Source organism: Protopterus annectens, chromosome 11.part0, assembly GCF_019279795.1.
Source record: "Protopterus annectens isolate FY-2018-M chromosome 11.part0, PAN1.0, whole genome shotgun sequence".
NCBI classification, from domain to species: domain Eukaryota; kingdom Metazoa; phylum Chordata; order Ceratodontiformes; family Protopteridae; genus Protopterus; species Protopterus annectens.
In genome coordinates this window covers 1,528,017,991-1,528,042,378 of record NC_056745.1, presented here as the reverse complement: position 1 = coordinate 1,528,042,378, position 24,388 = coordinate 1,528,017,991, and positions in this window count along the sequence as shown.

Genomic DNA, 24,388 nt, shown 5'->3' with positions numbered 1-24,388 from the left:
TGGAAACCCAGTGATGTCTGGACCACAAGGGAATCACCAGTATGATTTTGGATGATCTTGTGCAGGACCCTGAGAAATAGAGGAAGATGATGGCAGGCATGTAAAAACATCCCCTTCCTAGAAAAAGACATGGCATTCACTAGCCAGGCCAGATGACTTGGCACTCTGGAACAGTACTGATGAAGTTGTCTATTCAGAGGAAATGCAAAAAGATCTACCTGATGAATACCACTTTGATGTACAATGTCCAGAAACACCTCCCTGTGAAGGATCCATTTGTGAGGTTTTTTTCTGGTCCTGCTCAAAGGCTCTGCCACTAGATTCTGCTCTGAAGAGATGTAAACCACATGAAGAATGAGGTGATGTTGGACTGCAAAATCCCAAACCTAAGGGGCACCTTGCAAAGAAAATAAGATTTTGTGCCCCCTTGCTTGTTGATATACCACATGGCTGTGGTATTAGCTGTAAAAAACCTTTAGAGGACCAGGAACTCAAAGGAAGTGAAAAGCCTGAAGAGTTAGTATTAGATACCTCATCATATTAATGTTGATATGGCTTGTCATCTGTTGATGGGACCAAAGACACTGGACTTTCAATTTGTTGGAGGAAGCTCCACAAACTTGATCAGAAGCATCTGCGAACAGTTCCTGCATAGGGACAGTAACCTGAAAGGCTGATCTGGATTTAAGGAAATTTGATGAATCTACCAGCAGAGATTGAGATTGAGACAAGGTAAAAGTGGGACCAGATACTCCAGAGGGTGACAGTGCTGAAACCAAACATTCTTGAGATACCATTGAAATTTCCTTATGTGGACTTTTACAAAAGGAACCATAGGAATGGTGTATGCCATGTACCCCATGACTGGGAGAAATTCCCTTACAGGAAATACTGGAAGAGGAAGAAGAGACTGGAAATAAACAGTCAAAGAGAGGACCTTGGAAGGTAGAAGACAAGCCAACATTGGAATGGTTTGAATCGCAAAACCCAAAAATGATTGGTCCTGAGAGGTAGTCAACCCATGCTTTTCAAGACTGAGGATGAACCCCACACTGCACACTAGAAGCATAGTGAAGTGTAGATTTTGAAGCATGAGCTTTTGACAGGGGACTTGAATTAAAATGTCATCCAAATAAGGGAATATATGAATTCTTTGAAATCTGTAGAAGGCTGCCACATAGGTCAGACATTTGGAAAATTGCCTTGGAGCTGCAGAAAGACCAAAAGACAAAACAGAGAACTGATAATAAGAGGAAGGAATGCAGAAATATAAAAACTTCCTCATGAGAGGGTGAATATGAGAATGGAGGTAAGTGTCCTTCAAAGCTAGAGATACTAGAAAAGCTTGGGGAAGTAAAAGAGGGAAAAGGGTCTGAAGAGACAACATCTCGAAGGAAGAAGCCTTGAGAAAGTTTTTGAGAAAGGCTAGATCTATGATGGGCCCTTCTTCTTGGGAACCAGGAACATTGGGTAATAAAGTCCTGTTCACCGATGAGACAAGGGAAAAGACTAGATGGTTCCCTGTTTCACCAGATCCCACATAAGGAAAGGAAAATGAGGACACTGGTAAGGAAGAGGCTGAGAGAGTTTACAAAATGGAGTAAGGAACTTCAAAGCTATAAGATGACTGTGTTGGATGATAGAGAAAACCCAGGTATCTGAGAGTATCTGTTGCCAAACAAGAAAAAGAAAGGGTTAGCCTGAGGGTCAGAAGAATCTGTCTGAGGGGAAGGTGAGGCTGGATTTCAGATAAAGGCAGATTTATCAAGAATAGAATGTTTTTGATCTCTAGAACTCAGAGTGGATTTGTCTGGGAAAATCTGCTTAGTAATGCTCCTACCCTTAGCAGGCTGTTTAGGCTGCCTATTGACAAATGAAGATTTTGATGGATAGTTCCTCTGGAACTTAGGTACAGGGGAAACAAACTTTTTTACAGGTCTTGTATAACTATACTCTTCTAGCATGTGGGGTTTAAAACAATTAGTCAGCAGCAGTGCCAAAAACAGGCTGGTTGTCTAAGTAAGGATGTAAATGTTTGGCCTTAATGTCCTCAGGTAAAGCTTAAGGTGCAGCAAAGAGTATATCCACATAACAGAACCAGATGGAGCTGCCCTAGAAGAAGAAGAATCAGCTGTATCATAGCTGAATTTAATGGAATAGCAAGAAAGGCAGTATTTAGTCAAGAAAAAGCAGAATTTTTTCTATCCACATCAGGCATATCAATCAACTCTCACCCTCCCCAACAGGGACAGAAGATCCACAACATATCTAGTCATGCTGGTCTGATAATTAATGGCCATAAAAGCCAAAGTCACAGAAGCATACACTTTTTTCCCATACCTTTCAATAGCACAGCTCTCCTTGTTAGAAAATAAAAGTTTGGAAGGGGAAAATAGATTGGATGGCACATGAAAGAACACCAGGATGTCATGAACAACTTTTATAAAAGTATTTATGATCCACAGGAACTTTATAATATCTACCTGGCTTCTTAGTGGCTGGATGGTAAAAGTCAGCCACCTGAGAAGCTGCTGTAAATGTGTCCAAAAGGACAGCTAAGACAAGACAGACTGCAAGGTGAGCCCATTTGCAAGACTTCATGATATCTCCCTTGAACCACGGAAACCTGGGAACAATCTCACTTAAACTGTTCCATCATATGGACCACTGTATCCCTAAAAGATAATTCTTCAAAACAAGAGTCAGTGGTAAAAGAATATTCTTCATCAGAACCAAGGGCCAGAGGAGAGTGGGTCTGGGAGGAAAATACTAAGAATTCTTCACCAAAGTCCAACACTGCATTAGATAAATTGGAATACCTAGGTCTTCTTAACATGGTGGAAGACCATGGAGCTGAAGTAGGGTCAGACAACCCTTGTGGGGATTTCAGGGCCATAAGGTCATTAAGTAGCCCCTGAGTAAAGTCATATCACTATTTGTGATGATTTTAAGCCACAATAGCCACACATTTGGTTTTCTGATTCTTTTTTAAAGAAACATCTGCTTTAACAAATCTAGGAGGTTCAGACTCCTCTCTAGATATAATGAGGGTATCAGGCACCTCTTCCCTAACTAAAATTTGGAGAATCTCCCTAGGCCCTACAAATATAATCTCCTGTGCTTCCCCCTCTACATCTGTACCAGAAGTATGCACAGCCTCAGAAGAGATGTGAGTAGGCAGTTCTGTGTCGGCCTCCACCTGAGTTGTAGCAGAGAGAAGTGATGTCATCACTAGACAGTCCATTATTTCTTCATTCAATGTCTAGTGGAGCCTGGATAGCAGCAGTTTCAGTACATGCTTGCCTAGCTTTTTTTTTCTTAAATGGCATCTGAACTTTGGGGTGGGCAGATTCAACAATGGTACCCTGGGTCATAAACTTCAGACATCGGTTTCCAAAACAAATATAAAGAGACAACAGTTAGCTGCTGAGTGTCTTAGGGACAAATGCCAGACTAATATAACACTGTGTATGGTTGTGTGTATCACCCAATCAAAAAAGGCACTTTCTAAGTTTATCTTTATGGGAAATCTGCCTCCCACCCTCACATTTTCCTTTCCTGGATGACGAGAAAACAAACTACAAGGAGGAAAAAAGAAAGAAAGGAAGGAACCTCAGTGGGGCAGTTATCTTTAGAAGGCTAAGAAAATGAACCAAGTTGGTGAGCAGTATACAGATCGAATTCTGAGATAACGTTCAAACTGGTGGCAAAAAAACTTTTGAGGATTAGGCATCTGTACTTAACATATGTATCTTATGCCTTGCATGTAAGACATAGGTATATTGTACGACATCTGGAAAGTATAAGGGCTTTCGTATATTGGCTGGACATTAGACTAGTATTGGCAGATATCCCAAGAATGGAGAATACTGCAACAGTGATAAGGAAGGACATCTACTGGGATGGACACAGTAATTAAGGCACTAGGAAATTGCAGATATTTATTGTAAAAGACTACTTAACTTTTATAAGCATTTTTTTTGCCAACCCATTCTAATTTCGTAAGCTCCATTTTTAGCATTACACTTCCTCATTATCCTGCCATATTTCCATAGATGACCTCACACTAGCCCTTTCTTACTCAAACTTCTTTACATTATTTCAATCTCCGTATTCCCAGGGAAAAGGAAAATAAAGTAATCTAATCATTATGAAGTATTAATTTACATGACTTATTAGAACAAAAAATGCAATCTGAAAAGGGTGGAAAGAGTGCAAAAATATGCATTTCATTTGCCTTGAAATATTGGTTTTGATTCTGACTCCTTTGAAATGTGAGGAAGAATTGCAACAAAAGCAATCACAAAGCAGGTGAAAAAATAATTGAAGCAAAGCCTGATTGAAGAATAGTCATCATTTTTTTTGAAAACCTCAGCTACATGAAATCTAAATCTACTGTCCACAAACTTCATATCAAGTTTTAGGAGTGCAGCAAGAAAATATATTGTAAAGAAGAAACTGAGAAAAGAAATGCAGATACCAATGGAAACAATGCATAGTAAATAAATAAACTTACATTAAATCTGCATACATTGAGATTATCAAAGAATATCAATATAATAAACATATGCAGCACACAATTAATCCCAAAATATATTTTTTTGTGAAAGTATCCCAAACACACACACACACACACACACACACACACATGCCTTTTTATATGAATACCAGTAACACATGTGTATCAGTAGTTAGTACATGAGCAATAGTATCTGACATGACTTCTTATATGAATACCAGTTTGGCACATGTGCATCGCCATTCAGTACACAAGCAATAGTATTGCACATGGCTTTGTATATGAATACCAGTAAAACACAGCTGTATCAGCATTCAATACATCAGTTGCAGTATTGCACATGGCCTCATATATGAATATCAGTATTACACGTTTCTATCAGTATTAAGTATATTAGCAAAAGTATCGCACATGGCATCCTAAAGAATACCAGTAGTACACAAGTGTATCAGTACTCAGTACATAAGCAGCAGTATCGCACATGGCTTCATATATGAATACCAGTATTACACACATGTATCAGCATTCAGTACATAAGCAATAGTATTGCACATGGCTTTTTATATGAATATGAGTACGAAATGTGTTTATCAGCATTCAGTACATAAGTAGCAGCATTGCACATGGCTTGTTATATGAATAACAGTACTACACATGTGTATCAGTATTCAGTACAGAAGCAACAGTATCACACATGGCTTCCTATATGAATACCAGTACTACACATATGTATCAGCATTCAGTACATAAGCAGCAGTATCTCACATGGCTTCTTATATGAATACCAGTACTACACATGTGTATCAGTATTCAGTAAATGTGGCAACAGTATCACACATGGCTTCTTATACGAAAACAAGTTCTACACATATGTATCGGCATTCAGTACCTAAGCAACAGTATCACAGATGGCTTCATATATGAATACCAGTACTGCACATATGTATCAGCATTCAGTACATAAGCAGCAGTATCACACAAGGCTTCTTCAATGAATACTAGTACTAATCATGTGTATTAGCATTCAGTACATAAATAGCAGTATCGTACATGGCTTTTTATATGAATACCAGTACTACACGTGTGTATCAGCATTCAGTACATAACCAGCAGTGTCGCACAGGTCTTCTTAAATGAATACCAGTACTACAAATGTGTATCAGGATTCAGTACATAAACACCAGTATCACACATGGCTTCTTCAATGAATACTAGTACTAATCATGTGTATTAGCATTCAGTACATAAATAGCAGTATCGTACATGGCTTTTTATATGAATACCAGTACTACACGTGTGTATCAGCATTCAGTACATAACCAGCAGTGTCGCACAGGTCTTCTTAAATGAATACCAGTACTACAAATGTGTATCAGGATTCAGTACATAAACAGCAGTATCTCACATGGCTTCTTATATGAATATCACTACTGGAAATGTGTATTAATGCTCTGTACATAAGCAATATAATCGCACGTGCCTTTTTATATGAATAACAGTACTACACATGTGTATCAGTATTCAGTACATAAGCAACAGTATCGCACATGGCTTCTTATATGAATAGCAGTATTACACATGTGTATCAGTATTCAGGACATAAGCAACAGTATCACACATGGCTTCTAATATGAATACCAGTACTACACATGTGTAACAGTACTCAGTACCTAAACAAAAGTTTCAGACATGGCATCTTATATGAATACCCCTACTGTATATGTGCATGAGCATTAAATACATAAGCAGCAGTATCACAAATGTCTTGTTATATGAATACCAGTAGTACAAATGTGCATCAGTACTCAGTACATAAGCAATAGTATCGCGTATGGCTTCTAATATGAAGACCAGTACTAACATTTGTATCAGCAATAAGTACATAAGCAGCAGGATTACACATGACTTATATCAAAACCAGTACTACACACATGTATCAGGATTCAAAACATAGGCATCAGTATCGCACATTGCTTCTTATATGAATACAGTGCTACACATGTATCAGCATTCAGTACATAAGAAACAGTATCGCACATAGCTTCTTATTTGAATATAAGTACTACACGTGTGTATCAGCATTCAGTACATATGTAGCAGTATTGCACATGGCATCTTATATGAATACCAGAACTACACATGTGTATCAGTATTCAGTACATAAGCAACGGTATTGCACATGGCTTCTTATATGAATAATAGTACTACACATCTGTATCAGAATTCAGTACATAAGCAACATTATCACACATGGCTTCTTATATGAATACCAGTGCTACACATGTGTATCAGCATTCAGTACATAAGCAACTGTATCACACATGGCTTCCTGTATGAATACCAGTACTACACATGTATCAGCATTCAGTACATTAGCAAGAGTATCACACATTGCTTCTTATATGAATACCAGTAGTACACATGTGTATCACTACCCAGTACATAAGCAACAGTATCACAAATGGCTTCTTATATGAATACCAGTACAACAAATGTGTGCCAGCATTCACTACATATGCAACAGTATCGCAAATGGTTTCTTAATGGGATGCCAGTAGTACACATGTTTATCATTTCTCAGTACATAAGCAACAGTATTGCACGTGGCTTCTTATATGAATACCAGCACTATACGTATATCAGTACTCAGAACATAAGCAACAGTATCGCAAATGGCTTCTTATATGAATACCAGTACTACACATGTGTACCAGCATTCAGTATATTAGCAACAGTATTGCACATGGCTTCTTAAATGCATTCCAGTAGGACATATGTTTAACAGCACTCAGTACATAGCAGATGTATCACACATGGTTTCTTATATGAATACCAGTACTACAAACATGTATCAGCATTCAGTATATAAGCAACACTATCACACATCGTATCTTACATGAATACTTGTAGGACAAGTGTTTATCAGTGTTCAGTACATAAGCAACAGTATCGCACATTGTTTCTTATATGAATTTCAGTACTACACACATGTATCAACATTCAAAACATAAGCAACAGTATCGCACATGGCTTCTTATATGAATACCAGTACTAACCATGTGTGTCAGCATTCAGCACATAAGTAGCAGTATCGCACATGACTTCTTATCTGATTACCAGTACTACACATATGTATCAGCATTCAGTACATAGAAACAGTATCGCCCATGGCTTCTTATACAAATAGCAGTACTATACGGGTATTTCAGCATTCAATACATCTGTAGCAGTTTTGCATATGACTTCCTATATGAATACCAGTACTACAAGTGTGTATCAGTATTCAGTACATAAGCAACAATATCGTACATGGCTTCTTATATGATTACCAGTACTATACACAAGTATCAGCATTCAGTACATAAGCAACAGTGTCTCATATGGCTTCTTATATGAATACCAGTAGTACATTTGTGTATCAGTACTCAGTACATATGCAACAATGTTGCACACTGCATCTTTTATGAATACCAGTACTATATATGTGTATCAGTACTCAGTACATAAACAACAGTATCGCACATGGCTTCTTAAATGAATATCAGTACTAACCATGTGTATCAGCATTCAGTAGATAAGTAGCAGTATCGCACGTGGCTTCTTATAAGAATACCAGTACTATACATGTGTATCAGCATTCAGTAAATAAGCAACAGTGTCACACATTACTGCTTATATGAATACCAGTACTACCCATGTATGTCAGCATTCAGTACATAAGAAGCAGTATCGGACATGGCTTCTTATAAGAATACCAGTACTATACATGCATATCAGCATTCAGTAAATAAGTAACAGTATCACACATTACTGCTTATATGAATACCAGTACTGCCCATGTATGTCAGCTTTCAGTACTTAAGAAGCAGTATCGCACATAGCTTCTTTTATGAATACCAGTACTACACACGTGTACCAATATTCAGTACATAAGCAACAGTGTCACACATGGCTAACTATATGAATACCAGTACTACACATATGTATCAGCATTCAGTGCATAAGCAACAGTATTGCACCTGGCTTCTTATTTGAATACCAGTACTACACATGTGTATCATTACTCAGTACATAAGCAACAGCATCGCACATGACATCTTCAATGAATACTAGTACTAATCATGTATATTAGCATTTAGTACATAAGCAACAGTATCTCACATGGCTTCTTATATGAATAACAGTATTACACATGTGTATCAGTATTCAGAACATCAGCAACAGTATCGCAAATGGCTTCTTATATGAACACCAGTACGACACATGTGTGTCAGCATTCGGTACATAAGTAGCAGTATCACATATGGCTTCTTATATGAATAACAATACTACACATGTGGATCAGTATTCAGTACATAAGCAACAGTATCGCACATGGCTTCTTATATGAATATTGGTATTAAACATGTGTAACAGTACTCAGTACATAAGCAATATTATCGCACTTGGCTTCTTATATTAATACCAGTGCTACACATGTATATCAGCATTCAATAATATAAGCAGCAGTATCTCACATGGCTTCTTATATGAATATCACTACTAGAAATGTGCATCAGTGCTCAGTACATAAGCAACAGTATCGCACATGGCTTCTTATATGAATAACAGTAAGACTCGTGTATCAGCATTCAGTATATAAGCAGTAGTATCGCACATGACTTCTTATAGACTGCCGTGGTGGTGCTGCAGTAGCGTTGTCGCCTCACAGTTAGACGTTGCCCTTCGATTCTCAGTTAGAGCGTCTTTTGTGTAGCGACATGCGTGAATGGCCGTTTCTTCGTTGTAGGTTGTGCGTTAGGCCCGGCAAGCCAGTACGTAAAAATCTACTGCCAATCATTAGTGGACTGGAGTTCCGCTGTGGCGACCCCTAACCAGGAAAAGCCGAAAGACACAGACAATCGCACATGACTTCTTATTGCCAGTATTACACGTGTGTATCTGCAATCAGTCCATAAGCAGCAGTATCGCGCATGACTTCTTATATGAATACCAGTACTACACATGTGTATCAGTATTCAGTACATAAGCAACAGTATTGCATATAGCTTCATATATGAATAACAGTCCTACACATGTGTATCAGTATTCAGTACATAAGCAACAGTATGGCACATGGCTTCTAATATGAATACCAGTACTACACATGTGTAACGGTACTCAGTACATAAGCAACAATATCAGGCATGGCTTCTTATATGAATACCCCTACTATACATGTGTATCAGCATTAAGTATATAAACAGCAGTATCACACATGGCTTGTTATATGAATACCAGTAGAACAAATGTGTATCAGTACTCAGTACAAAAGCAATAGTATCACGTATGGCTTCTTATATGAAAACCAGTACTAACGTGTATCAGCGTTCTGTACATAAGCAGCAGGATTGCACATGACTTCATGTATGAATACCAGTACTACGCACATGTATCACCTCTCAGTACATAAGCAACGGTATCCTACATGGCTTCTTATATGAATACAGTACTGCATGTGTATCAGCATTCGGTACATAAGAAACAGTATCGCACATAGCTTCTTATATGAATATAAGTACTACAAGTGTGTATCAGCATTCAGTACATAAGCAACGGTATCGCACATGGCTTTTTATATGAATAACAATACTATACATGTGTATCAATATTCAGTACATAAGCAACAGTATTGCACATGGCTTCTTATATGAATACTAGAGCTAACCATGTGTATCAGCATTCAGTACTAAGTATCAGTATCACAAATGGCTTCTTAAATGAGTACCAGTACTACACATCTGTATCAGAATTCAGTACATAAGCAACATTATCACACATAGCTTCTTATATAAATACCAGTACTACACATGTGTATCAGCATTCAGCACATAAGCAAGTGTATCACACATGGCTACTTGTATGAATACCAGTACTACACATGTGTATCAGTATTCAGTACATAAGAAGCAGTATCGCACATGGCTTCTTATATGAATACCAGTAGTAAACATATGTATAAGTACCAAGTACATAAGCAACAGTATCACAAATGGCTTTTTATATGAATACCATTAAAACACATGTGTACTAGCATTCACTACATAAGCAACAGTATTGCACATGGCTTCTTAATGGAATGCCAGTAGTACACATGGTTATCAGTTATAAGTACATAAGCAACAATATCACATATGGCTTCTTATATGAATGCCAGTACTAACCATGTGTATCAGGATTCATCACATAAGTAGCAGTATCACACATGACATCTTATCTTTGTACCAGTACTACACGTGTATCAGCTTTCATTACATAAGCAACAGTATCACATGGGGCATCTTATATGAATTCCAGTACTACACATGTGTATCAGTACTCGGTTCATAAGCAACAGTATTGCACATGGCTTTTTATATGAATACCAGTACTATATGGTTGTATCAGCATTCAATACATCTGTAGCAGTATTGCACATGGCTTCTTATATAAATACCATTACTAAAGGTGTGTATTAGCATTCAGTACATTAGCAACAGTGTTGCATATGGCTTCTTATATGAATACCAGTAGTAGACATTTATATCAGTACTCAGTACATACGCAACAGTATTGCACATGGCTTCTTTTATGAATACCAGTACTATATATGTGTATCAGTACTCAATACATAAGCAACAGTATGACACATGGTTTCTTATATGAATACCGGTACTAACCATGTGTATCAGCATTCAGTACATAAGAAGCAGTATCGAACATGGCTTCTTATAAGAATACCAGCACTACATGTGTGTATCAGCATTCAGTACATAAGCAACAGTATCACACATTACTTCTTATATGAATACCAGTACTACATGTGTATGTCAGAATTCAGTACATAAGAAGAAGTATCACACATGGTTTCTTTTATGAATACCAGTACTTTACACATGTATCACCATTTAGTACATAAACAACAGTATTGCGCAAGGCTTCTGATATGAATACCAGTACTACAAATGTGTATCGGTACTTAGTACATAAGTAACAGTATTGTACATGACTTTTTATATGAATACTAGTACTACACATGTGTATCAGTACTCAGTACATAAGCAGCAATATCGCTCATGGCATCTTATATGAATACCAGTAATACACATGTTTATCAGTGCTCAGTACATACGCAGCAGTATCATACATGGCATCTTATATGAATACCAGTAATACACGTTTATCAGTATTCAATACATAAGTAGCAGTATAGCACACAGCTTATTATATGAAAACCAGTACTACACGTGTATTAGTATTCACTACATAAGCAACTGTTTCACATATAGCTTGTTATATGAATACCTGTACTACACATGTGTAACAGTACTTAGTAGATAGGCAACACTATTGCACATGGCTTATTATATGAATATCAGTACTACACATGTGCAACAGTACTCAGTACATAAGCAACAGTATTGCATATGGCTTATTATATGAATACCTGTACTACACATATCTATCAGAATTCAGCACATAAGCAGCAGTTTTGTACATGGCTTCTTATATGAATACCAGTAGTACAAATGTGTATCAGCATTCAGTACATAAGCAGAAGTACCGCACTTGGCTTCTTATATGAATTCTCGTACTACACACATGTATCTGCCTACAGTACATAAGCAACAGTATCACACATGGCTTCTTATAGGAATAACAGTACTACACATGTGTATCAGTATTTAGTACATAAGCAACAGTATCACACATGGCTTCTTATATGAATACCAGTACTACACGTGTATCAGTATTTTTTACATAGCAACAGTATCACACATGGCTTCTTGTATGAGTAACAGTACTACACATGTGTATTAGCATTCAGTATATAAGCAGCAGTATCTCAGATGGCTTCTTATATGAATACCAGTAGTACACGTGTATCAGTACTCAGTTCATAAGCAGCAGTATTGCACATGGATTCTTATATAAAAACCAGTACTACACATGTGTATTAGCATTCAGCACATAAGCAGCCATATCGCACTTGGCTTCTTTTATGAATTCCCATTCTACACACATGTATCAGCCTTCATTACATAAGCAACAGTATTGCACATGGCTTCTTATATGAATACTAGTACTACAAATGTGTATCAGAATTCAGTACATAAGCAACAGTATCACACATGGATTCTTATATGAAAACAAGTTCTGCACATGTGTATCTGCATTCAGTAAATAAGCAACAGTATCACAGATGGGTTCTTATATGAATACCAGTAGTACAAATACATATGCAACAGTATTGCACATGACTTATTATATGAATACCAGTAGTACACTTGTGTATCAATACTCAGTACGTAAGCAACAGTATCACACATGGCTTCTTATATGAGTGCCTGTAATACACAGGTGTATCAGAATTCAGTACACAAGCAACTATATCGCACATGGCTTCTTATATGAATACCAATACTACATGCGTGTATCAGCATTCAGTAAATAAGTAGCAGTAGCACATATGGTTTCTTATATGAATACCAGTACTACACATGTGTGTCAGTTTTCAGTACGTAAGCAACAGTATCACACATCCATTCTTATATGAATAACGGTACTGCACATGTGTATCAGCATTCAGTACATAAGCAGCATTATCGCACATGGCTTCTTATATGAATATCAGTACTACACATATGTATCAGTATTACATGTAGCTTTTTATATGAATACCAGTACTACACATGTGTATCAGCATTCGGTACATAAGCAACAGTATCCCAGATATCTTCTTATATGAATACCAGTAGTACAAATACATAAGCAACAGTATTGCGCATCGCTTCTTATACGAATACCAGTAGTACACTTCTGTATCACTACTCAGTACGTAAGCACAGTATCGCACATGGCTTCTTATATGAATGCCAGTAATACACAGGTGTATCAGCATTCAGTACACAAGCAACAGTATTGTACAGGGCTTCTTATATGAATACCAATACTACACGTATGTATCAGCATTCTGTATATAAGTAGAAGTAGCACGTAAGGTTTGTTATATGACTACCAGTACTACACATGTGTATCAGTATTCTGTACATAAGCCACAGTATCCCACATGGCTTCTTATATGAATACCAGTACTACACATGTATCAGCATTCATTACATAAGCAACAATATCGCACATGGCTTCTTATATGAATAACAGTACTACACAGGTGTATCAGTATTCAGTACATAAGCAACAGTATAGCACATGGTTTCTTATCTGAATACCAATACTACACATGTGTATCAGTATTCAGTACATAGCAACAGTATCACACGTCTTCTTTTATGAGTAACAATACTACACATGTGTCAGCATTCAGTATATAAGCAGCATTATTGCACATAGCTTTTTTATGAATAACAATTCGACACGTGTATCAGTATTCAGTACACAAGCAACAGTATCGCATAAGGCTTCTTATATGAAAAACAATTTGACACTTGTCTCAGTATTCAGTACATAAGCAACAGTATCGCACATGGCTTCTTATATGAACACCAGTACTACACATGTGTATCAGCATTCAGTACATAAGCAGCAGTATCACACATGGCTTCTTATATGAATATCAGTAGCACATATTTGTATCAGTACTCAGTACATACACAACAGTATTTCACATGGCTTCTTTTATGAATACCAGTACTATATATGTGTATCAGTACTCAGTACATAAGCAACAGTATTGCACGTGGTTTCTTATATGAATACCAGCATTAACCATGTGTATCAGCATTCAGTACAAAAGAAGAAGTAGCGAACATGGCTTCTTATAAGAATACCAGTACTACACATGCGTATCAGCATTCAGTACATATGCAACACTAACACACATTACTTCTTATATGAATACCAGTACTAACCTTGTATGTCAACTTTCAGTACATAAGGAGCAGTATCATACATGACTTCTTTTATGAATACCAGTAGTACACATGCACCAGTATTCAGTACATAAGCAACAGTATCGCACATTGCTTCTTATTTGAATACCAGTACTACACATGTTTATCAGTACTCAGTACATAAGCAACAGTATTGCAAATGGATTCCTATATGAAAACCAGTACTACACGTGTATCACCATTTAGTACATAAACAACAGTATCGCACATGGCTTCTGATATGAATACCAGTATTACAAATTTGTATCAGTACTCAGTACATAAGTAACAGTATTGTACATGACTTGTTATATGAATACTAGTACTACACATGTGTTTTAGCATTCAATACATAAGCAGTACTATCGTACATGGCATCTTATATGAATAACAATATGACACGGGGCTTAGTATTCAGTACATAAGCAACAGTATCGCACATCACTTCTTATATGAATACCAGTACTATACATGAGTATCAGTAATGAGTACATGAGCAGCAGTATCACACATGGCTTCTTGGGTCAATATTAGATCAGCGAATGCTTATATAAGCGAACGCTGATTGATTGAACTTATGTAAGCGAATGTTTAAAATATCGAAGCAACAGAAACCCGAATTTTTTTCCTAGGAAAAGAATTTGGTTGTCCGTTTCTGTTGCTTCGGTATTTTCAGTGCTGTGGTGGAAAGTTACGGGTCGGATTCAGGTAAGTGTGCGATTGTGTGGATGTGAGTGTTAGCACGGCTTAGGTGAGTTAGGGTTAGGGAGCGGGTTAGGTATGTGTGCGATTGTGTGGATGTGAGGGTTAGGGTGTGTTAGGTGAGTTAGGGTTAGGGAGCGGGTGAGGTGAGTGTGCGATAGTGACGGACCTTAGGGTTAGGGTTTGAGTTAAGATAAGTGGATAGTTAGCGGTGTGTGTATAGTTTAGTGTAGGGTTAGGTGTCAGATTTTAGGTGTATGTGTGTGGATTGCTGTTTGTTTGGTGTGCATGTGTTCAGTTGGAGAGTGTAAGCTTTCACTTTCATAAGGTCGATCAATCAGCGTTCACTTTTTTAAGCATTCGCTGGTCTAATATAGAGCCTGGCTTCTTATATGAAAACAAGTTCTACACATATGAATCTGCATTCAGTACAAAAGCAACAGTATCGCATATGGCTTCTTATATGAATACCAGTAGTACACCTTTGTATCAGTACTCAGTACGTAAGCAACAGTAATGCACATGGCTTCTTATATAATTGCCAGTAATACACAGGTGTATCAGCATTCAGTACACAAGCAACAGTATCAAACATGGTTTCTTATATGAATACAAATACTACATGTGTGTATCAGCATTCAGTACATAAGTAGCAGTAGCACGTATGGTTTCTTATATGAATACCAGTACTACACATGTGTATCAGTATTCAGTACATAAGCAACAGTATCGCACATGTCTTCTTATATGAATACCAGTACTACACATGTGTATCAGCATTCAGTACATAAGCCACAGTATCACACATGGCTTCTTATATGAACAACAGTACTACACATGTGTGTCAGTATTCAGTACATAAGCAACAGTGTCACACATGGCTTCTTATATGAATACCAGTACTACCTATGTGTATCAGTATTCAGAACATAGCAACAGTATCACACAAGGCTTCCTGTATGAGTAACAATACTACACATGTATCAGCATTCATTATATAAGCAGGAGTATTGCACATGACTTCTTATATGAATAACAATTCGACACATGTATCAGTATTCAGTACATAAGCAACAATATCACACATGGCTTCTTATATGAATTCCAGTACTACACATGTGTATCAGCATTCAGTACATAATCAGCAGTATCACATGGCTTCTTATATGTATATCAGTAGTACATATTTGTACCAGTACTCAGTACGTACGCAACACTATTGCACATGGCTACTTTTATTAATACCAGTATTATATAGGTGTATCAGTACTCAGTACATAAGCAACAGTATCGCACATAGTTTCTTATATGAATAACAGTATTAACCATGTGTATCAGCATTCAGTACATAAGAAGTAGTATCAAACATGGCTTCTTATAAGAATACCAGTACTACACATGCGTATCAGCATTCTGTACATAAGCAACAGTATCACACATTACTTCTTATATGAATACCAGTACTATCCATGTATGTCAACATTCAGTACATAAGAACCAGTATCACACATGGCTTCTTTTATGAGTACCAGTAGTACACATGCACCAGTATTCAGTACATAAGCAACAGTATCGCACATCGCTTCTTATATGAATACCAGTACTACACATGATTATTAGTACACAGTACATAAGCAACAGTATTGCAAATAGTTTCCTATATGAATACCAGTACTACAAGTGCATCACCATTTAGTACATAAGGAACAGTATCGCACATAGCTTTTGATATGAATACCAGTACTACAAATGTGTATTAGTACTCAGTACATAAGTAACAGTATTGTACATGACTTGTTATATGAATACTAGTACTACACATGTGTGTCAGCATTCGGTACATAAGCAGCAGTATCACACATGGCTTCTTATATGAATACCAGTAATACACATGTTTATAAGTGTTCAATACATAAGTAGAAGTAATGCATATGGCTTCTTATATGAACAGTATCACACATGGCTTCGTCTATGAATACCTGTACTACATATGTGTAACAGTTCTCATTACATAAGCAACACTATTGCACATAGCTTTTTATATGAATATCAGTACAACACATGTGTAACAGTTATCAGTACATAAGCAACAGTATTGCACGTTGCTTCTTATATGAATACCAGTAGTACACATGTGTATCAGTACTCAGTACATAAGCAGCAGTATCGCACATGACATCTTATATGAATACCAGTAATACACATGTTTATCAGTGTTCAATACATAAGTAGCAGTATTGCACATGGCTTCTTATATGGATATCAGTACTACACATGTTTATCAGTATTCACTACTTAAGCAACAGTATCGCACATGGCTTCTTATATGAATACGTGTACTACACTTGTTTAACAGTACTCATTACATAAGCAACACTATCGCACATGGCTTATTATATGAATATCAGTACAACACTTGTGTAACAATACTCAGTACATAAGCAACAGTTTCGCACATGGCTTCTTATATGAATACAAGTACTACACACATGTAACAGCCTTCAGTACATAAGCAATAGTATCTCACATGGCGTCTTATAGGAATAACAGTACTACACATGTGTATCAGTATTCAGTACATAAGCAACATTATCGCACATGGCTTGTTATATGAATACCAGTACTACTCATGTGAATCAGAATTCAGTATATAAGCAGTAGTAACACAGATTGCTTCTTATATGAATACCAGTAGTACACATGTATAGCAGTACTCAGTACATAAGCAGCAGTATCGCACTTGGAATCTTATATGAATACAAGTACTACACACATGTATCAGCCTTCAGTACATAAGCAATAGTATCTCACATGGCTTCTTATAGGAATAACAGTACTACACACATGTATCAGCCTTCAATACATAAGCAACATTATTGTACATGGCTTCTTATATGAATAACAGTACTATATATTTGTATCAGTATTCAGTACATAAGCAACAGTATTGCACATGGCTTCTTATATGAATACCAGTACTACACATGTGTATCAGTAGTCAGTACATAGCAACAGTATCACAGATGGCTTCTTGTATGAGTAACAGTACTAATTATGTGCATCAGCATTCAGTCTATAAGCAGGAGTAATGCAGATGACTTCTTATATGAATACCAGTAGTACACATGTATCAGTACTCAGTACATAAGCAGCAGTATCACACATGGAATCTTATATGAATTCCAGTTCTACACATGTGTATTAGCATTCAGTACTTAAGCAGCAGTATCGCACTTGGCTCTTATATGAATTCCCATAATACACACATGTATCAGCATTCAGTACATAAGCAACAGTATCGCACATGGCTTCTTATATGAATAACAGTACTATACTTGTGCAGCAGTATCGCACTTGGCTTTTTATATGAATACCAGTACTACACAAGTGTATCAGAATTCAGTACATATGCAACAGTATCACACATGGCTTCTTATACGAAAACAAGCTCTGCACATGTGTATCTGCATTCAGTACATAAGCAGCAGTATCGCAGATGGTTTCTTATTTGAATACCAGTAGTACAATTGCAGAAGCAACAGTATCTAACATGGCTTCTTATATGAATATTAGTAGTACACTTCTGTATCAGTACTCAGTAATGTAAGCAACAGTATCGCACATGGCTTCTTATATGAATGCCAGTAATACACAGGTGTATCAGCATTCAGTACACAAGCAGCAGTATCTCACATGGCTTCTTACATGAATATCAGTACTACAAATGGGTATCAGTGCTCAGTACATAAACGGTAGTATCGCACATGGCTTCTTGTATGAGTAACAGTGCTACACATGTATCAGTATTCAGTATATAAGCAGCAGTATCGCACATGGCTTCTTATATGAATAACAGTTTGACACGTGTATCAGTATTCAGTACATAAGCAACATTATCGCACATGGCTTCTTATTTGAATACCAGTACTACATATGTGAATCAGCATTCAATACATAAGCCACAGTATCGCAAATGGCTTCTTGTATGAGTAACAGTACTACACGTGTATCAGCATTATTTATATAAGCAGCAGTATCGCACATGGCTTCTTGTATAAATAACAATTCGACATGACTATCAGTATTCAGTACATAAGCAACAGTATCACACATGGCTTCTTATATGAATAACAATTTTACATGTGTCTTAGTATTCAGTACATAAGCAACAGCATCGCACATGGCTTCATATATGAATATCAGTACTACACATGTGTATCAGCATTCAGTACTTAAGCAGCAGTATCTCACATGGCTTCTTACATGAATATCAGTACTAAAAATGGGTATCAGTACTCAGTACATAAGCGGTAGTATCACACATGGCTTCTTGTATGAGTAACAGTACTACACATGTATTAGTATTCAGTATATAAGCAGCAGTATCGCACATGGCTTCTTATATGAATAACAGTTCGACACGTGTATCAGTATTCAGTACATAAGCAACAGTATTGCACATGGCTTCTTATTTGAATACCAGTATTACACATGTGTATCAGCATTCAGTACATAAGCAGCAGTATGTCACATGACTTCTTATATGAATATCAGTAGTACATATTTGTATCAGTACTCAGTACATATGTAACAGTATTGCACATGGCTTCTTTTATGAATACCAGTACTATATAAGTGTTTCAGTACTCAGTTCATAAGCAACAGTATTTCACAGGGTTTCTTATATGAAAACCAGTATTAACTATGTGTATCAGCAATCAGTACATAAGAAGCAGTATAGAACATAGCTTCTTATAAGTATACCGGTACTACACATTCATATCAGCATTCAGTATATAAGAAACAGTATCACACATTACTTCTTATATGAATACCAGTACTACCCATGTATGTCAGCATTGAGTACATAAGAAGCAGTATCACACATGGCTTCTTTTATGAATACCAGTTGTACATGTGCAGCAGTATTCAGTACATAAACAACAGTATTGCACATTGCTTCGTATATGAATACAAGTACTACACCTGTATCACCATTTAGTAAATAAGCAACAGTATCACACATGGCTTCTGATATGAATACCAGTACTACAAATGTGTATCAGTACTCAGTACATAAGTAACAGTATTGTGCATGACTTGTTATATGAATACTAGTACTACACATGTGTATCAGCATTCAGTACATAAGCAGCAGTATCACACATGGCTTCTTATATGAATACCAGTAGTACACATGTGTATCAGTACTCAGTACATAAACAGCAGTATCGTACATGGCATCTTATATGAATACCAGAAATACACATGTTTATCAGTGTTCAATACATGAGTAGCAGTATTGCACACGGCTTCTTATATGAATACCAGTAATACACGTGTATCAGAATTCACTACTTAAGCAACAGTATCTCACATGGCTTCTTATATGAATACCTGTACTACACATGAGTAACAGTACTCAGTACATAAGCAACATGATCGCACATGGCTTATTATATGAATATCAGTACAATACATGTGTAACAGTATTCAGTACATAAGCAACAGTATCACACATTGCTTCTTATATGCATACAAGCACTACACATGTTTATCAGCATTCAGTACATAAGCAGCAGTTTCGCACATGGCTTCTTATATGAATACCAGTAGTACAAATGTGTATCAGCATTTAATACATAAGCAGCAGTATCACACTTGGCTTCTTATATGAATTCCCGTACAACACACATGTATCATCCTTTAGTACATAAGCAACGGTATCTCACATGGCTTCTTAAAGGAATAACACTACCACACATATGTATCAGTATTCAGTACATAAGCAACAGTATCGCACATGGCTTCTTATATGAATACCAGTACTACACATGTGTATCAGTATTCAGTACATAGCAACAGCATCACAGATGGCTTCTTGTATGCGTAACAGTACTAACCATGTGTATCAGCATTCAATATATAAGCAGCAGTACTGCAGATGACTTCTTATATGAATACCAATAGTACACATGTATCAGTACTCAGTACATAAGCAGCAGTATCACATATGGAATCTTATATGAATTCCAGTACTACACATGTGTATTAGCATTCAGTACTTAAGCAGCAGTATCGCACTTGGCTCTTATATGAATTCCCATAATACACACATGTATCAGCCTTCAGTACATAAGCAACAGTATCGCACATGGCTTCTTATATGAATAACAGTACTATACTTGTGTATCAGTATTCAGTACATAAGCAGCAGTATCACACTTGGCTTTTTATATGAATACCAGTACTACACAAGTGTATCAGAATTCAGTACATACGCAACAGTATCACACATGGCTTCTTATACGAAAACAAGCTCTACACATGTGTATCTGCATTCAGTACATAAGCAGCAGTATCACAGATGGTTTCTTATTTGAATACCAGTAGTACAATTACAGAAGCAACAGTATCTAACATGGCTTCTTATATGAATATTAGTAGTACACTTGTGTATCAGTACTCAGTAATGTAAGCAACAGTATCGCCCATGGCTTCTTATATGAATGCCAGTAATACACAGGTGTATCAGCATTCAGTACACAAGCAGCAGTATCGCACATGGATTCTTATATGAATACCAATACTACACTTTTATGTCAGCATTCAGAACATAAGTAGCAGTAGCACATATTGTTTCTTATATGAATACAGGTAATAAACATGTATCAGCATTCAGTACATAAGTGGCAGTATTGCACATAGCTTCTTATATTAATATCAGTACTACACATGTGTATCAGTATTCTGTACATAAGCAACAGTATCACACATAACTTCTTATATGAATACCAGTACTACACATGTGTATCAGAATTCAGTAGATAAGCAGCAGTATCACACATGGCTTCTTATACGAAAACAAATTCTACACATATGTATCTGCATTCAGTACATATGCAACAGTATCGCAGATGGCTTCTTATATGAATACCAGTAGTGCAAATACATAAGTAACAGTATCGCACATGGCTTCTTATATGAATACCAGTAGTACACCTGTGTATCAGTACTCAGTACGTAAGCAACAGTATAGCACATGGCTTCTTTTGTGAATGCCAGTAATACACAGGTGTATCAGCATTCAGTACACAAGCAACAGTATCGCACATGGCTTCTTATATGAATACCAGTAGTACACCTGTGTATCAGTACTCAGTACGTAAGCAACAGTATCGTACATAGCTTCTTTTATGAATACCAATACTACACGTGTGTTTCAGCATTCAGTACATAAGCAGCAGTACGTATGGTTTCTTATAATAATACCAGTACTACACATGTGTTTCAGTATTCAGTACATAAGCAACAGTATTGCACATGCATTCTTATATGAATAACGGAACTACACATATGCATCAGCATTCAGTACATAAGCAGCAGTATCGCACATGGCTTTGTATATGAATATCAGTACTACACATGTGTATCAGTATTCAGTACATAAGCAGCAGTATCGCACATGGCATCTTATATGAATACCAGAAATACACGTTTATCAGTGTTCAATACATGAGTAGCAGTATTGCACACGGCTTCTTATATGAATACCAGTAATACACGTGTATCAGAATTCACTACTTAAGCAACAGTATCTCACATGGCTTCTTATATGAATACCTGTACTACACATGAGTAACAGTACTCAAATCATAAGTAACACGATCGCACATGGCTTATTATATGAATATCAGTACAACACGTGTAACAGTATTCAGTACATAAGCAACAGTATTGCACATTGCTTCTTATATGAATACAAGTACTACACATGTTTATCAGCATTCAGTACATAAGCAGCAGTTTCACACATGGCTTCTTATATGAATACCAGTAGTACAAATGTGTATCAGCATTTAATACATAAACAGCAGTATCGCACTTGGCTTCTTATATAAATTCCCATACTACACACATGTATCATCCTTTAGTACATAAGCAACACTATCTCACATGGCTTCTTATATGAATACCAGTACTACACATGTGTATCAGTAGTCAGTACATAGCAACAGTATCACAGATGGCTTCTTGTATGAGTAACAGTACTAATCATGTGTATCAGCATTCAGTATATAAGCAGGAGTAATGCAGATGACTTCTTATATGAATACCAGGAGTACACATGTATCAGTACTCAGTACATAAGCAGCAGTATCACACATGGAATCTTATATGAATTCCAGTACTACACATGTGTATCAGCAGTCAGTACTTAAGCAACAGTATCGCACTTGGCTCTTATATGAATTCCCATAATACGCACATGTATCAGCCTTCAGTACATAAGCAACAGTATCGCACATGGCTTCTTATATGAATAACAGTACTATACTTGTGTATCAGTATTCAGTACATAAGCAGCAGTATCGCACTTGGCTTTTTATATGAATACCAGTACTACACATGTGTATCAGAATTCAGTACATACGCAACAGTGTCACACATGGCTTCTTATATGAAAACAAGCTCTACACATGTGTATCTGCATTCAGTACATAAGCAGCAGTATCGCAGATGGTTTCTTATTTGAATACCAGTAGTACAATTACAGAAGCAATAGTATCTAACATGGCTTCTTATACGAATATTAGTATTACACTTGTGTATCAGTACTCAGTAATGTAAGCAACAGTATCGCCCATGGCTTCTTATATGAATGCCAGTAATACACAGGTGTATCAGCATTCAGTACATAAGCAGCAGTATCGCACATTGATTCTTATATGAATACCAGTACTACACGTGTTTATCAGCATTCAGTACATAAGCAGCAGTAGCACATATTGTTTCTTACATGAATACAGGTAATAAACATGTATCAGCATTCAGTGCATAAGTGGCAGTATTGCACAGGGCTTCTTTTATTAATATCAGTACTACACATGTGTATCAGTATTCAATGCATAAGCAACAGTATCACACATAGCTTCTTATATGAATACCAGTACTACACATGTGTATCAGCATTCAGTACATAAGTAACAGTATCACACATGGCTTCTTATACGAAAACAAATTCTACACATATGTATCAGCATTCAGTACATATGCAACAGTATCGCAGATGGCTTCTTATATGAATAACAGTAGTGCAAATGCGTAAGTAACAGTATTGCACATGGCTTCTTATATGAATACCAGTAGTACACCTATGTATCAATACTCAGTACATAAGCAACAGTATCGCACATGGCTTCTTTTATGAATGCCAGTAATACATAGGTGTATCAGCATTCAGTACACAAGCAACAGT